This window comes from Notamacropus eugenii, chromosome 5 (assembly GCF_028372415.1).
Source record: "Notamacropus eugenii isolate mMacEug1 chromosome 5, mMacEug1.pri_v2, whole genome shotgun sequence".
Lineage (NCBI taxonomy): Eukaryota > Metazoa > Chordata > Mammalia > Diprotodontia > Macropodidae > Notamacropus > Notamacropus eugenii.
Genome location: NC_092876.1, coordinates 228,380,328 through 228,397,451, shown reverse-complemented (window position 1 = coordinate 228,397,451; position 17,124 = coordinate 228,380,328). Strand labels below are relative to the sequence as shown.

General features: G+C 37.3%; 1 protein-coding gene across 5 annotated transcripts in view; it reads right to left on the bottom strand.

Moving 5' to 3' along the window:
* Window positions 1-16,088, bottom strand: part of B3GALT1 (beta-1,3-galactosyltransferase 1) — a 722,358-nt gene extending 706,270 nt beyond the window's left edge. For all 5 annotated transcript variants that reach the window (XR_011967677.1, XM_072612208.1, XM_072612209.1 and 2 more), the window contains exon 1: window positions 15,993-16,088. The gene's annotated coding sequence lies outside the window, so the exon portion shown is untranslated. The remainder of the gene's footprint in view (window positions 1-15,992) is intronic.
* Between the last annotated feature and the right edge of the window lie 1,036 nt (window positions 16,089-17,124).

The window sequence follows — 17,124 nt, the reverse complement described above, 5'->3', positions numbered from 1 at the left end:
CCATAAGGATGCTACTGTCATCAAGACATAAAAGCCTCAAATAACAAAAGCACAATGCCAAACAACTTTCTTTGATTTGAAGTTGAATTTTTTGCCATTAATTATTGTATTACAAATTTAAAGGAAGTCTTATTGGCTGGAAGTCTTATTGGCTGGGACAGATGCCTAACTATTCAATGGGGTAGGCTTCTGAATGCTCTCCTTTCTCATCTCTGCCTTCTGGCTTTTCCCACTTGCTTCAAGTACCAACTAAATTCCCTCCCTCTACAGGAAGTTGTTTCCAATCCTCTTTAATTCTACTGCCTTCCTTCTACTCACTATCTCCAATTTACCCTTCATATAGCTTGTTTGTGCATAGTTGTTTGCGTCTTGTTACCTGAAGTAGCCTGGGAGCTCCTTGAAAACAGAGGCTGTTTTTGCATTACTTTGTATCCTTATAACATCACACAGAACCTGTCATGTAGGAGATACTTAATAAATGTTTATTGATTGATTATACAACTATGTAACATGAAAATTAAAAACAGGTTATAAATGACATAGCAAACGGATATGACAATTAGTCAACTTTTAATTAAGCAGAGACTGGTAAATTACATTACTGATTATCCTTTGATTCCCTTTCTCTCTTTGGTCAATTATCCTGAAGAAACTATTCAAACTAGAAGTTACTCAGTATAAAGAAGAGACTACGAGATTCAGTCACTCATGTTTGCTATTTGTTATTAAGACTTAATGGGCAGGATATTGGCATGCTAGCTAAAATGAAATGACAGATTTCTTCTCATTTTCATATAACTATGCCATACCTGTCTTCTAATTTCATAGATAATTAAGAGTTCACTGTAACTTAAAAACAAACAACTTATAATCCATGTCTTGAAGATTTCAGATGAAGAAAAATTGGATTAAAGAGTTTACTTGTCTTCAGGGTTTTGGAGAGAAAAAGCTGCTTTTCTGGTACCTGAAGCATTGTTTTAGAGACAGAAACCAAGGGAGAAGTCTTAACTGGGAGTTCCTTCATTGGTAGGGTGAGTAGTGGAAATGGACAGTGTGACAGTAATGCCTACAGCAACTTTTCTGAGGAAAGGGGTCTAGGAACTCACTGGTTTTATTCCACTCTCCCTAGGAAATCGTAAAGAGGAAGACACTGTGGAAGCAATGTGCTTGGAGATCTACTCAAGATCCATTAGTCTTGGAACTCTTGATTCAATAACCTCTCTCTCTCTCTCTCTCTCTCTCTCTCTCTCTCTCTCTCTCTCTCTCTCTCTCTCTCCTCTCTCTCTCTCTCTCTCTCTGACAGTGGTAGAATAGCAAAATCCACTACTACAAAAAATCAAGTATCGCACTTATTTTCCTAGTGAATTCTCTTGAAGGCAATAGGGAGAGGAGTTCTTCATGGCTTGGACTCTTCCTGGTTTTCCATTTTTATGCTTTATTTCCCTCCAGATAAGTTATGATTTAGCCTTCTTACTGCTTCTTGCCCACAACACTCTATTTCTTAACTCCATGTTTTGTTTTGTTTTGTTTTTTTCGGTGTGTCTGCAAGTCTGCCATGCTTTCTCTCTTGCCCTAGACTTTTTCAATCCATGGGTTTTTTTTGTTTTGTTTTTTTTTTGCGTTTTATAATCCTAAATTTTAGGACCATATCTTTATTTATTTATTTTTTAAATACATGTAGTTTATTCCCTTAAAGCCAGTAGTTACATGATCACAGAGCTAGAATAAAATTCTGACTGACTAATACAAGAATGACCAGGCTTGAATCTGTTCTAGCACAATCCAAGGTGGTCTGTGTCCTTCAGTTTTATGGTCCCCATCAGTGATTAACTAGATCATGAGAAAGGAATTTCTTAATTGCGTAGGTTGTAAATACAATAAGATAACAGAGTTGACAAAGTTTCAATTGAAATTATGACCCAAGATATCTGTGTTTTCTTTACCATTAACATGTCATAACATAGTAGATGTCCACAAACTATTAAGATATGGAAAAATTCCCATTACTCAAGATAGTGTCTTGGGTTAAGGATCTTTTTTTTAAAAATTTTATTTTATTATTATTAATTTTTAATGTTTAACAATCACTACCATAAAATTAAGATTTTATCCCCCCCACACCTCCCTCCCACTACCCCCTTCCCTCCCCATGACCACATACAATTCTGTATAGGTTCTACATATACTTTCCTATTGAGTACATTTTCACTATAGTCATGCTATGTAGTTGAACTAAAATAAATGGAAGAAATCGCATAACAAATCAAATAAAAACATGATACACAAAAACACACACACACACAACCATGATCTGCTACTTTCTGCGAATGACTTCCATATTTCTTTCTCTGAGTGTGGAAGGCATTTTGCCTGAGAAAACCACCACTGGGATTTTTTTTTTTAATAAGTTCTTCAGTTATTATGAAATTCCAAGTCTACTAGAAAAAACTCTCTCACACTGTGGTCATTGCTGTACACAAAGTTCTCCTGGTTCTGCTTCCTTCGCTCAGCATCAGATCATATAAGTCCTTCCAGGCCTCTCTGAAGTCTTCTTGTTCATCATTTCTTATGGCACAATAGTACTCCATTACATTCATATACCATAATTTATTCAGCCATTCCCCAATTGATGGACATCCCCTTGACTTCCAGTTTTTGGCAACTACAAAGAGTGCTGCTATAAATATTTTTGTACATGTGGGACCCTTTCCCATTTTTATGATCTCTTGGGGATGCAGTCCTAGTAGCAATATTGCTGGGTCAAAGGGTATGCACATTTTTGTAGCCTTTTGGGCATTGTTCCAAATTTCCCTCCAGAATGGTTGGATGAGCTCGCAGTTACACCAACAATGAATTAGTGTTCCAACTCCCCCATATCCTCTCCAGCATTTATCATTTTCTTGTTCTGTCATGTTTGCCAATCTTATAGGTGTGATGTGGTACCTTAGAGTTGTTTTGATTTGCATCTCTCTAATCAAAAGTGATTTAGAGCATTTTTTCATGTGATTATAGATATCTTTAAATTCTTCTTCTGAAAATTGCCTGTTCATATCCATGAATAAACTGGAGAAGCAAGGAATAGTGTATTCATCAGATTTATGGAGAAGGGAAGAATTTTTTACTAAAGAAGAGACAGAAAGCATTATGAAATGCAAAATGGATAATTTTGATTACATTAAACTGAGAAGTTTTTGCACAACCAAACTCAATGCAACCAAAATCCAGAGGGATGTAGTAAATTGGGAAAGAATTTTTACAGCTAAGCTCAGGGATAAAGGCCTCATTTCGAGACTATATAGAGAACTGACTCAAATGTATAATCATACAAGTCATTCCCCAATCCATGTTTTGTTAAGACTTGGTTCAAACACCATCTCCTGTAGGAAGACTTTTCTGGGTCATCCTCTCTCCCCAGCTGCTCTGCATGTTTCTTATATCTATCTATTTATGTGCATATGTCTCCTGCATTAGAATGTAAGCTCTGACAGGGTGAAATCATTTTTTAAATCATTCTTTGTATTCCCAGAACTTAGCACAAGTATGACTTACAATAAGTGCTTAATAAATGTTTTCTGATTACTTTCTTGACAATTTATCAAAGCCAGGATAGGACTATGTTTCAGGGTAGATAGGGAAGTTGACAACAGGAGACTAAAAGAAATGATAACTTTTCTATCACTATTCTTTCTTTCTTTTTTTCTTTAACAAAGAGAATGCTGTAAGGAACTCATTAAAGTTGAACTGTTTACATTCCTACATGGAAATATATTTGTAAGATGATATCTATATCTATCTATCTATACCTAAATCTATCTATATATGTATATATGTGTGTATGTGTGTATGCATAGATAGAAGGCACAAGGTGAGCTAAATATGAAGGGAGAATACTTAAAAAATAAAATTTATTGTTGAGTGGAATGTACTAAGAGTAAGAAAAAGGGAGAGGTAGAATGTAGCAAATCATTTCACATAAAAGAGGCAAGAAAGAGCTTTTACAATGGAAGGGAAGAGGGGGGAGATGAAAGGGATTAAGTGAGTATTACTCTCATGGGATTTGGCTTAAGGAGGGAATAACACATTAAACTGGGTATTGAAATCTTTTTAACCTGCAGGAAGGCAGGGGGAAAGGGATAGGAGAGGGAAGATGATAGAAAGAATAGCAAGTTGGGGAAAGGGATAATCAGAAGCAATCATGGAGGGACAGGTCGAGGGAGAGAATGGAATAAATGGAGGGTAGGACAGGACAGAGGAAAATGTGGTTAGTCTTTCACAACATAACTGTTATGGAAGTGTTTTGCATGACTACACATGTATGACATATATTGAATTGCTTGCTTTCTCAATGAGAGTGGGTGGGGAGGGAGGAAGCTTTAGAAATTAATGTCAAAAATTGTTTCAGCATGCAACTGGGAAATAAGATGTACAGATAATGGGGCATAGAAATCTATTTTGCCCTACAGGAAAATAGAGGGGAAGGGGATGGAAGAAGGGGGAGGGTGATAGAAGGGAGGACAGACTGGAGGAAGGAGTAGATAGGGTACACACTGTCCTGGGGTGGGGAGTGGAGAGAGATGGGGAGAAAATCTGGAATTCAAATTCTTGTGGAAGTGAATGTTGAAAACTGAAATATATATATATATATATATATATATATATATATATATATATATATATATATATATACACACACACATATACATAAATATATATACATACATACATATATATATATACATATATATATATATATATATGTATATATATATATATATATATATATACACACACACATCCCAAAGAGAATGATATTTAGACTATGAATATGCAGGCAACAAATTTTAAATCCAAGCTATCTGAATAGATGCTAAGAAATCACCTTTTTTTCCCTCAATGTCTTTAAGTGACCAGGGCTGGATGACCATATTCCAGGGTACACCTTGTAAACACAGTTTTTGATTTCTGAACAAAATAGGAAGTTGTGAGAAGTGACAAAGAACTGGAAAAAATACAATATCCCAGTTTTGGCAAAAGAGGATATATATATATACTTCAAAATATAGGTCAACAATTCCTTTAATTCCTGAATTCTAGAATGTATTGACACTAGCAAATGTCAATCAGTAAGACTAAACACAAGATAAAAATAGATCATGCTAGACACCTCATTTTCTTCTTTAACAGAATTATCATAACGGTACATCAAGAAAATATTATATTCATAAGCAAATGTCACAATATGCATGGAACTCAATATGGTATCTGATAAATTCTTAAATGTTCTTGTAAATGTTCTTCTTACATATTATATAATACATATAGGCTAAAGGACAATTATATAGTTATGTTTCAGAAATGTTTGAATAACTGAACCTCCAAATTAGTGATGAATGCATTGATGTTAACAAAAGGGAGTTTTCTGGAGGGAGGTAGGCCTTAGGGATCTATTCTTGTGCCTGTTCTATTTAATACTCTTATGAACTTTGATGAAGGCATACATGATCTGCTTATCCAATCTGCAAATAACTTGAAATGGGAAGGATAATATGTTGGATGGCAAAATTAGGATCCAAGAGGGTCTTGAGAGTCTAGAATAATGGATTGATAAATAACATGGAATTTAAATGGATAAACCTAATAATTCTATATTTGGATTAAAGAAATTGTCTGTCCAATCACTGGGTAGGAAAAGCATGGGTAGTCAATGGTTTCCATGGGGAAAAAAATGAAGGTTTTTTTTTTTTTTTTAGCAAACTGCAAATTTAAAATGAGCCACCTACATGTCATGACAGTCAAACAAATTCATGTGATTTTAGAGCTCAGTGATGGAAGTGGAATGTTCAGGAGAAGAGACTCTCTTATTCTGCTGTGCTGAAGTTACATTTGCAATATTATATTCCATTCTGGGCACCACATTTTGAGAAGAACAGCGACCAAATGGAATGTGTCTAAGAGACACAGAGTAAGGTAGTGAAAGATTTGTTCTTTATTACTGAAAAAGGAGTTTTTTATTAGAGTTAAATTTGTCTAGTAGTCATAGACTAAAGTCTGTTATAAGAAGCCAAACCTATCAAGGCCACCTCCCATTCTCTTTCTTTTTGACTATTTCCCTTTTTAATATCTGAAAATTCCTTGTTGGTAATAATTTTTCATCCGAGGGCCCTCACAGTGATTTGGTTCCCTCTTCCACAGAATACGTGTAATCATATGTAATTGTGTATTATAATTAACTTCATGTGTCGGATTTCCTAGTGGAATGTAAATGCCATGAGATCGGAGACTGTCTTTTCTAAACAAAGTATCACCTTCACTGCTTAACATAGTGCTTTGCATATATTGCACACGTCTAATGATTATCTATTGAATTATGGATAATAATCTAAAGGATCAAGAAAAATCATCTCCTGAAAATTTGTCTTCATACAACAGAGCAACAAGTTTTCCTAAAATATAAGCTCTGCTTTGAAGAAAGCTCAGCTATTCGATCTATCTATAGATACACTTCATTGCAATCTGCAACCCACTATTGCTACAATGAGAGAGAGAGAGGGAGAGAGAGAGAGAGACAGAGTGAGAGACAGAGACAGAGAGACACACAGAGAGAGACACAGAGACAGAGAAACAGAGAGACAAAGACAGAGACAGAGAGAGAGACACAGAGACAGAGACACAGAGAGACAGAGACAGAGAGAGACAGAGACAGAAAGAAACAGAGACAGAGAGACAGAGAGAGACAGAAAGAGAGATAAAGAGGGAGTTCTAAATTTTTAGAGTTTTTCTCCCAATCTGTAAAATGAAGTGTAGTTTTCTGTTCATTGTAGTCTAAATTTAAACAGCATTTAAATCTTAAAAACCAATAGAGATAGGCAAGATTTTAATTTACTAATTTTCAATATATAATATTGCCTAGAGTTAAATTTGATATAATACAAATTAAAAGTATAACCAATTGAAATCTAATACAATTTTCATTCTATCCCAACTGGAATTCATTGTTTTGATGCTGGAAAGAAAGGAAAGAAAATTAAAGTTCTTCACTCATGCTATTTATGTTAAGATAACAGTATAATTTGATTCTAGTCCAAAAGGATTCTAAAAAGTGAACCATAAGGGCAAAAAGCCAATTCATTCTTGATATGTTTTAGCTTAGCACTGAGAGCATAATATAATAAAATGACTAGCTTTCTTTAAAAATAATCACATCTCTCTAATAGGCATACTAGTCATACATTTAACTTCCAACATACTTCTCTGGAAGCCAGCCTTTGACATCATATCTCCACTGATTCTTGAATTATTGTTGTATAAGTTCAGTTGGAAATTCCAGGCAGTACCCTAATGATTTCTGGGTATAATTTAAAATATAAAATGTCTGAAAAATATTATTGCAGTTTTAAGTTTTAGTAGCTTGAAACCACATCAAGAGCTTTGGACTTGCATTGAGTTGAAACAGAAACCCAGAAGGAAGTAGTGAAGAGAGAACAGGAGCTGAGAATGATGGCACACACCTGTAATCCGTGGTGCTGGAAGGTTAAGGCTAGTGGATTATTTGATCTCCACATTCCTGAGATTCAGTGAATTAAAGCCGATTTGGTGTCCACACTACAATGAACCAATATGGTAAACTCCTGAAAGAAAACCTTTCAAAGGAAGGACAAGCTGATCCAAGTGTGAAGGAGAGCAAATCAAGGCTTGTAAAACAATGAATAGTCGAGGCAGAGTCCATGAAAGAGACAAAGCAGAAAGAGACAAAAAGACAGGGAGAGAAAGAGAGAGCTTTGTTGTAAAGGTTTCCATTTTTTTCAGGGTATATTTGTTTTGAATTTTTGCCAAGTAGTGTGAGGAAAAGTTTTTCTTCTTGTTTTTCTTTTCTGTTTATCCAGGCTTAGACTGACCCAATATTCAAATACTTCAGGAAGAAAAGAAATTAAAAGAGTTCTTATGACACAATGAAACATATTTGTCATGCCAAAAATAAATTACTAGGTACATAGTTGTGACAGACTGACACAATGAAAAAAGAATGGTGTTTCTATTAAAATGATAGCAACTAACATTTACATATCAATTTCAGGTTTGCAATATGCTTTTGTGTATTATCTGATCTGAGCCTTAAAACAATCAAGAGAGGCAGTTACTAAAAGAAATATTACTTCTATTTAAGAAATGAGGAATGTAAGGGTCTGGGAAGTTAAGTTATTTGTCCATAATCATACAGCTAGTATGTGTGGAAGGAGGCATGTCCATGTCCAATATTAGATTTCATATTTAAAGGAGGAAAAAAAATCACACACGCAGGCTAACTTCAACATCATTAGATGATGCCATTAATTTAGATGAAGGGGAAACATGTTATATCAAATACCAAAACAACCTTATCACTACCTTAGTCACCAAACACTTGGCTTAACAATTAGACAAATAAGTCAGTTGATTGTAGCAATTATCTCATATATAAACTTTGTAAATCTTATGAAGTACAGTGGAAGATTATGAGTTATGAGAAATAATGCTTCCAATAGTAGAGGAGAGTAAAACCAGCTTAAATAAGACTTGGCAAGAATCCCAACTAAGTAAAATCACCTGAGAACATTTGAGGGGGAGGCAGGGCAAGAAACAGGTTACAGCAGAAAAGATCTGCAAAAATTTATCATTACAAACTCTTTTTTCATCATCAAAGATAGTGGAGCCACCACAGTTGGATTATAACATCATGGTCTCAGAAGTGCTTAAATTTGAGGAGGAAGTGGTTCTAAGGAGAATAAAAATGGGAAAAGCATCTGGGTTAGAACAACTATAGTTAGATGTGACATGATTGTGAGGATGTTGAGGGATTGTTTCTCAAAGTATCTGAAGCAAGCAGTATACTAAAGGCAAGGAAAAAATCTCAGATCTCATCATTATGGTGGGGGTGGGGGTGGGGGTGGGAGAAAGAGAAAGAGAGAGACACACAGAGAGAATATCAACACCATCCCTAAGGAAAATTAAAATATTTATAGCTATATTAAGATTTATATTCAGATATGAAACAAAAAGTATATATGACAATAAAAACATGAATATTTTAATAAGTGAACCTCAACCAAAGTGTTCTGAAAATAAGGAATAGTCTCTTTTTTCCCTGAGAAAAGTGAAGAAATAAGAAAAAAATGCAATTATAAAAAGATATAGCCCACTCCTTTATTGTTTTAACAAAAATAATATTATTCCCATTGTATCAATGTTTAAACAAATAATATATTTAAATCGGAGTTTTCATTCTGAGTTATCAAAATGAAGTATTCATATTGGATTCTACCTGATTTCACAAATTAAATGATTATCTAATAGGACTCCCATTCCCCAGAGAGAGAAATTAAAGTGTGAAAGTGTTAGTTTATTTGCTCGGATCAGAAAGATTAAAATGAAAATAAACATATGGATAATATAAAATATGGACTCAAGAAACATGACTATTAGACTTTACGCTTTATTCACCAATGCATAATTAGATTCTTGGAATTAAAACCACTATGTTTACCTGATAATATCTGAAATCCACAAAATTCACAAGTGACCAGTTTAATAACAATAACACTTCCCTTTGATTGAGTTCCAAGTCACTGTAGAAGAATTTCAAATCTTACTGGTTTGATTTAACCCTGACACCACTGCCAGATATCATTGGACCTTGTGACTCTTCCCTTGGAAAACAGCTGGTCTTTGGTGACCATACAAAATGCTGACTGGGATATCTCAAAATAGAGTACAAGATGATCAATTAGGAAACAACCTCTCAGACATGATGTATATTTTGGGAGACAAGAAGTGCCTCTGTAAGTCAAAAACTATGAAGGTTGAATTGTATTGGGCAATACCAAGTAGTAGCCTTCTTCCTAAATTCTGTTATTATATGAGTGATAAAACTAGCTCTTTAAAAATGGGGGTACAATAGGAGGGAAGTGTGTACAAGTTTTTATAATTTAATGGAAAAGAAAGAATATGGCTGAAAATATTAGCAATTCCAATTTATTTTTCTCCTTTAAATTTCATATCTTTCTCATGTATTTTAGTAGCACTAAATAAGCTATAAACAATTTAATGGAAATTTGCATACACAAAATATAAAGCAGTCATATACACACAAATAGTAAGCATATTCAGTAACTTCTAATATTAGGTAGTGACTTCCTTATCAAAATAATTTTTTTTCTCTCCTGACACCAAAAGCATAATGATCAAACTCATTTTAGGTAGGTGATATTGTCTTTTAGTAATTATGTAGCCAAAATGACAGGGGCACCTAGGTGGTGCAGTGGATAGAGCACCGGTGCAGGAGTCAGGAGGACCCGAGTTCAAATCTCACCTCACTTGACACTCACTAACTGTGTGACCTTGGGTAAGTCACTTAACCCCAATTGCCTCATCCTGGGTCATTTCCAGTCATCCTGACGAATATCTGGTCATCAGATTCAGATGGCTCTGGAGGAGAAGTGAGGCTGGTGACCTGCACTGCCCTCCCTCACTCAAAACAAAGTCAAGTGCAAGTCATGTCATCATTTCTCTGATGGCATGGTCTTCTTCAGCAACGAAGGACAACACACACACACACACAGCCAAAATGATAATCGTTACCATAATTTTACCAGTCCTCTCTAATGTACACACAATGGTAAAACAAAATAAAATTAACAAAAAAACCAATGAGTAACTTTGGAATGGCCTGAGATGCCTAGAAGCAGAAATTAGAAATAATTGGTTCAAAACATGCAAACATTTGTACCTAATGCTTTTTTGTGTTATTTTTTCCTGAGAATAATGAGAAATGGCCAATTTAGTTAGATACGATAACTTCAATTTAAAATATTTTGTTTCCCTATTGGTTTCCTGGTTTGCTCAAAGCACAAAAGATTATAAAGTTTTTTTCTCTGGAATAAAATGAAATATTGATATAGCATTGCCAGAACTTTTTCCTAGTTGTCTAAAACTAGGTTGAACACACACACACACACACACACACACACACACACACACATTCCTCACTTTGAGAAAGGAAAGGCACTTAGGAAGCATTTCTTAATGCTGGCCCTATTCTAATACACCGATAAAAGAAAGAAGTTATGAATAGGTCAGTATTAATTTGTTATCACATGCAGCTTCTCAAGGATGCAATTTAAAATGTTCTCTTTGATATAAAAATGTAATTCAAAAATCCAGTCTTTAAAAGCTAAGTTAAATAGCCATCTCCAGACTGCTTAACTGTGGGTAAGAATGACATTTTTTTGAGACAGAAGTAATTCCAAAATGAAATAGAAAGGTAAAAAGTCAAACTGAAATTCTAAGTGAGAACAATGTTTTATCCATTGGAAAACAGAAACTTGGTAAAAGAAAATAACAAAGTTCATCTTCAAGTAACTATTTTAATGGGAAGAAATTACACACACACACACACACACACACACACGAAATAGTAATTAGAGGGAAAATGTGTAACAACCAGTTTTGAACTTAAAACTCAACCTTCCATTGAAAGTCTAAAAATGTTTTAGAATCTTTTCCTAGAGGTTCAGTTTTTTTATCTGAATACAATTTAAGTATGTGGGGAGGAGTGGGTGGAGTCTTTTTGCTGATCTACAAGAATATAGTTCATCCAATTTGAAGGAAATAAATTATAATTTTCTGGGAGTTCTTTTCTAAAATTTCTCATTAGGTTAGAAATAGTCTAGAAAGCAATATATGAATATAAGAATAATTAGTATTAACTTTGAGTGAAAGAGATAATTAACTTATGCTAAAATTATAAAGAAAAAAAAATATCACTGCTTTCTCAGTCCTTTAATTATCTTTTGGTTGATCTTCTAGTCCATAAATCACCAAGAAAATTGTAGTTGTGTAGGTATGGATATGGATGGAAAGAAATAACTTTAAAAACCAAGGCAATTTAGCTCAAACCAAGAGATGTGTAGCCAGCCTAGTGGATAGACAGCCTCAAAATCAGGAAAACTGAAGTTCAAAGTCCACCTCTTGAACTTACTGGTTGTGTGACTCTGGGCACTTAACCTCCCATTGCCCATGGCAACTTTTTAAGAATAAAAGTTTCACAAAAGGCACCAAGTATATTGGAAGAGGGAATTCCTAACCAGACACTTGCTAATGGGTCCTATTAAAATCAAACCAAGAAAAAAACACACTGTAATTCTTAAGTCAGATGCAGATGGTGGAGGATAGAGAATATCCAATTAAGATCACAAAGAATTCTATGATCTTGACTTTTAAACAATCAATTTTACACTCTTCATTTTCATTTGCTAATTTGTTTTGTTGTTTTTATGATGGCATGTGGAGATGAAGGTAGGGAGTAGGACAGCTGGGAAGAGAAGAGATCCATCAGAATACTTAGCATAATGTAAGGTTTACTGTAGAAAACTGTGAATTCTTCCAAGTAAGATCCTTAAAATCCAGATGAATATTTTTCTGTCTGAGAAGTTGGGGTTTAATCTTTCTAAGGACAGGTGGGTAGGCTACATTATTTTCTCTTGAGGTTCTCTTCCAGCTCTTAATTGTTTTTTGTTTGATGGTTTTTTAATCCCCTTAATGCTGCTTTCAATAACTGTCCTACTTTTCTAACAAGAAATATCAGGATTCTGTCACAAATGCTTGAAACTCAAACTGTAACTGCAATGACTTTTATTTAAAAATTATCTTGCAAGTGATTAAATAAATTTTAAAAAAATTTAACCCTTGCTGCATATAAATTTTGAAAACAGAGTATTTCCAAAGAATTCTAATGATGTTTTAAAGATTACATTTGTTCAAGTGTGTATTACTACTAACATTCATAACCCAAAGATCAAATTCTTACATAAATAACCTAAGAAAAAGTTATTCAGTGAGTTTATCCTATAACCTTCTGCATCTGCATATCAAAAGTAAAATCTGGTATAGGTCCCAAAATAAACGTAATGGCTTATAGCCTTGACAAACTGACATTCACCATATTACAAAGTCATCTGGAAAACGTGGCAGAATCAAAGCTTGTGGAGTACACGTCAAGGATGAAGTGAATTTATAGGACTGCAGAAAATTGGCCTTGCATGATGACTAACAGTTAATGCCTGTTACAGGCTCCTTTCTTACTTTTAGGAATATAGAAATTATCTCATATTTATACAGTATAACTAGTTGTGGTTGCTTGGTAGTATATGTTACTTTTACACCAACCAGTTCCTTATACCAATTTTCAAGATGAATTTGTTTTCTCTAAAGGTTGGGGAAATAATTTTTAAAAATAATTATTCTGAAAATTACAGTATTTTTTTCCATGAAAGACTGCAAGAGTCTGAGAACATGTTAAAATTGCAAAGAAATGCAGTTACATAGTTAGGCCTTGAAAAACATGTTAGTTATACTTTCTATGATATATTCTACCTCCTACTGGATTCACTATCAAAAATACTACAGTGAGATACTGCAAAGCAATATGCTAACCATCTTGTTCCACATATACATCTTAAATACTTACTAAGAATAGTTGCATTCATGGTTGTCAATTACTCACTGATTGCTCAGCTAATTTTTCATGTTTTTGAACCACTTTTTGTTCAACCACTCCTGACGCATCATAAATAAAATTTAGAAGGAAATCAACTTTGTAGCATTTTCAACAAGATTTTTACAAAGACTATTTGGAAAGTTAATTTAACTCCAATTCAGCAATATTACAAATAATGACAAAAAAAGCAAATTGCGTATAGAAATGTAATAGCCACAATCCTATATTCCCTTCTGCTACTTCAGAAAATCTTAGATACTGTGCCAGATGTGAGAGCTACTAGAAAAAAAATAGCAACAATTGTCTAAATGCATACACAATCAAGATTTTTTAAAAGTGTTGAAATTTTTAAAAAAGTGATAAAAAGGCATTTAAATGTAAAGCTTACTAACCAAAAGGTAAAACAACTGAGCACTGCCTTAAAGCACAAATCTAGTAACACTGTAGGGAATACTACAAACATTTCATCATCCACTTGAGAAAAACTCACATAAAAGAATAATGAGAAAGTAAACTATAATGAGAAAAATAGGAGAAAATACTAGTGTTCTCTGACAATCTGAACAGTCCCTTGCATTTACTTTCTTCACTATTTAAATTACGTGCCTATTTTAAACTGACTGAACATTTTACGTAAGCAGAAATGAAAATCATTAGTATTTGTCCCCTCTATTTTTGTTTCTGGGCAAAAGCTTGTTCTGGTGAAATTGGTCAGAGACCTTTTGTTTAAACAAGCTGCTGAATGAGAAAAAGCATTACCATGAGGAAAAGATGAAGCTACTGGCAATAAAGGTTTCACATCAGTTCTAGATGGGGTGGGAGCTCTTTGGTGTTCATAGCCCACTTCAGCTACATCAGCCTTTTCCTGACTCATTACGACAGACCTAAGCCTGTTCTTAAGTAGGCTGTGAGGCATTACAAGTACTTTTTTTTTTTTTTTTTAACCCAAGAGCGAAACTGAGAAAACCAGTATACGTATCATGGCAGAGGATTAAAAGTTTGGAGGTGTAGCACAACTAACTGACAGCAGGTTCATTCCATTGAGCGACAGAAATTTGGTCTCAGACAGGAAGGAATTCCCATCTGCAGGGACTTATAAAAGGCGCGTTCATTTTAAGGTCTTTCAATAGAAGGCAAAATACACGCACTCTCTCATGCACCCACTCATTTGCTCAAGCCCGAAAAACGACACCAACAGTAGCTGGTGAGGTAGTTACCGAAACAGATGGTTAAAAACTCTTTGGTTAGTAGGAGATGGTTCTATTTTTCAAACCTTCCGGAGCTAGGAACTTTCTCAGAGAAAGTAGCTCATAACTCTCATTCCTTCGCGCCCCCCCACCTTTCCCCGCTCCGTCCTTGCTTGGGTTCCATCCCCCTTTTCTTACCTCCTCCTCCCTCAACTAGCAAAGAGCTCCTATCCTCCCACTGCGGGATCTCACAGGTCCTATCCAAAAGCTTCGCCTCTTTAATACAGTCAGAAGTGTCTCTTTCTTCTCCATCCCCTACTTGGGAAGCACGTCCAACGGAGTTGCCCTAAAGTGGGCAATGTAGTGGAGAAATACTCTTAGAGCATGAAGCCGCTTCCGGAGGCTCCGGATAGTCACTGATTTGGACTAGGGGGTGGGGTGAGAAAAGGAGATTCACTGTTCCTTTCTGTAACCCAAAGATGTAAGGCGGACCCGCAGTCTCTAGAAAAAAGTGTGGGGAAATCTTTTCTTTACCATCCTTTAAACAACAAATAGCCCTCATTCCCACAGGCCATCCTTCTTCCAGTTTTCTTTCTTCCCCTTTAAACTCCCTTTTACCAACATTCTCTCTTCCCCTCCAGAATTCCCGAGAAAAGCTTTGACATTACGGTGCCTTTCTGGATTCGCTGTCCCCAGGCAATCGGATCCAAACGCTCTTTCTTTTAATTATAGCAATAAGGTTCAATTTACTGGGCTCTTTAGGAGCCACGGCGGACTTTGCTGTTCATATCACGCTTCTTTTTCTTTCCCCTCTTTCTGTCAAAGAGCATCCTATCTGTTTCATCCAAGCCTTGGTTCCTGAAGGACACTGGTGAACATTAGAGAGGAAGACCCGCTGTTTGTACTGGAAAGTGCAACACACACACACACACACACACACACACACACACACACACACACACACACACACACACACACACACGCCAGGCAATCTCTCTGCTGTCAAAGTCTGTCACAGATTCAGCTGCGGCTAGCAGCACAGGCAGAGGCAGCGGCAGTCATGCCGCCCGCCCAGGACCCGCGCCCCGAGTCCCAAGCATCCTCGCCTAGCGCCTTCTCGTCTGTGGCACTGGGCAGGGTGCGCTCACCCTGCACCTTGAACTGCCCACCACGCTGAACCTCCAGTCACCCAGTTGCCATCCAGGCAACCCATCCCCAAAGCTCACACAGAGGTTGCCAGAGACGCCCACGGAACCCTCCGGACTGGACCTTACCAGTTGGGTTCGTTGTCTTCGGCCGGCCGCCCGGCTGGATGGCCACGGGGCTGTTGCAGCTGCACTCCCGGCGGTGATGCTGTTGCCGCCGCCGCTGCCCGGATCCCTGGCGCCAGCATCACTTCTCCGCCTCCTCCTTCTCCCCTTGCACCGCCGCCACCGCCTCCTCCTCCACCTCGTCCTCCTCCTCCTTCTCCTCCTCCTAACACAGCAGCAGCGCCCGCAGCAGGAGCAGCAGCAGGAGCCGCGGCAGCAGCGCCCGCCGCCCAGCGCGAGCTCGCCACAGCTGCACCAGCCGGAGCAGCCGCGGCGGCAGCGGGAGCACCAAAGCCCCGGCCGGCTCCACTTACCCAGCGATGGCACTGCTCTCCCCCGACTGACAACAGCCGGCAGCCAATCGCTGCCTCGCCTAGCTCTGCGGGGGGAGACCAATCAGAGCGGAAGGCCCAAGGTTTTCCTCCGCCTTTGCTCAGCAGGGTTGTTTCCGGGAGAGAATGCGCTGCTTATGGGCTTGCAGGGTGGGGGAGGAGGAGGAGGAGGAGGAGTGAGAGTGGTACTGGTACTGGGTAGGTGGCCCTTCGCCCGGTTCCGAAATTGCCTTGAGTATGGTAGGGTTTATGAAGGTGGGCCAGGGACGCTTTCGCTGGGGTCTGGATGAATGAAGTCCAAGGCTATGAAGAAAAGGGCGCCCCAGGGTTACTCTAACCCCAGAACTGTGGCATGGCCGTTCGGCATCATTGCTTCGCCGTTTCACAGTCTGTGGGGCAAGTGTGTAAGCGACACTCATTGTTGGAGAACGAGCGGCCAAAGGTGGTCCTTGGCCTGGAAGAAATCAAGCGAAATCATCATAGTGGCAAGCACCATGCGCAGCGACTAGTTTCCAGCAAAGCTGAGCTCCTCATTTTCCCGTTAGCAATCAAGGCTGTTTCGAGGTCCCGGTTCCAGTCTCTCCACCCTGCTCTCCTAGAATTAATTAACATAGAACACCGCCCCCCCCACCCCCCAACGTGGGGAGCCAGCGACCCGTTGATGCATACTGGAGAATGATCTCGGAAATGGTGGTAGGGAGATGCCTCACTGTCCCCCTTCTGAAGCATGAAATACTTGTGAGCCACTTAGAAGTCCCTCTGGA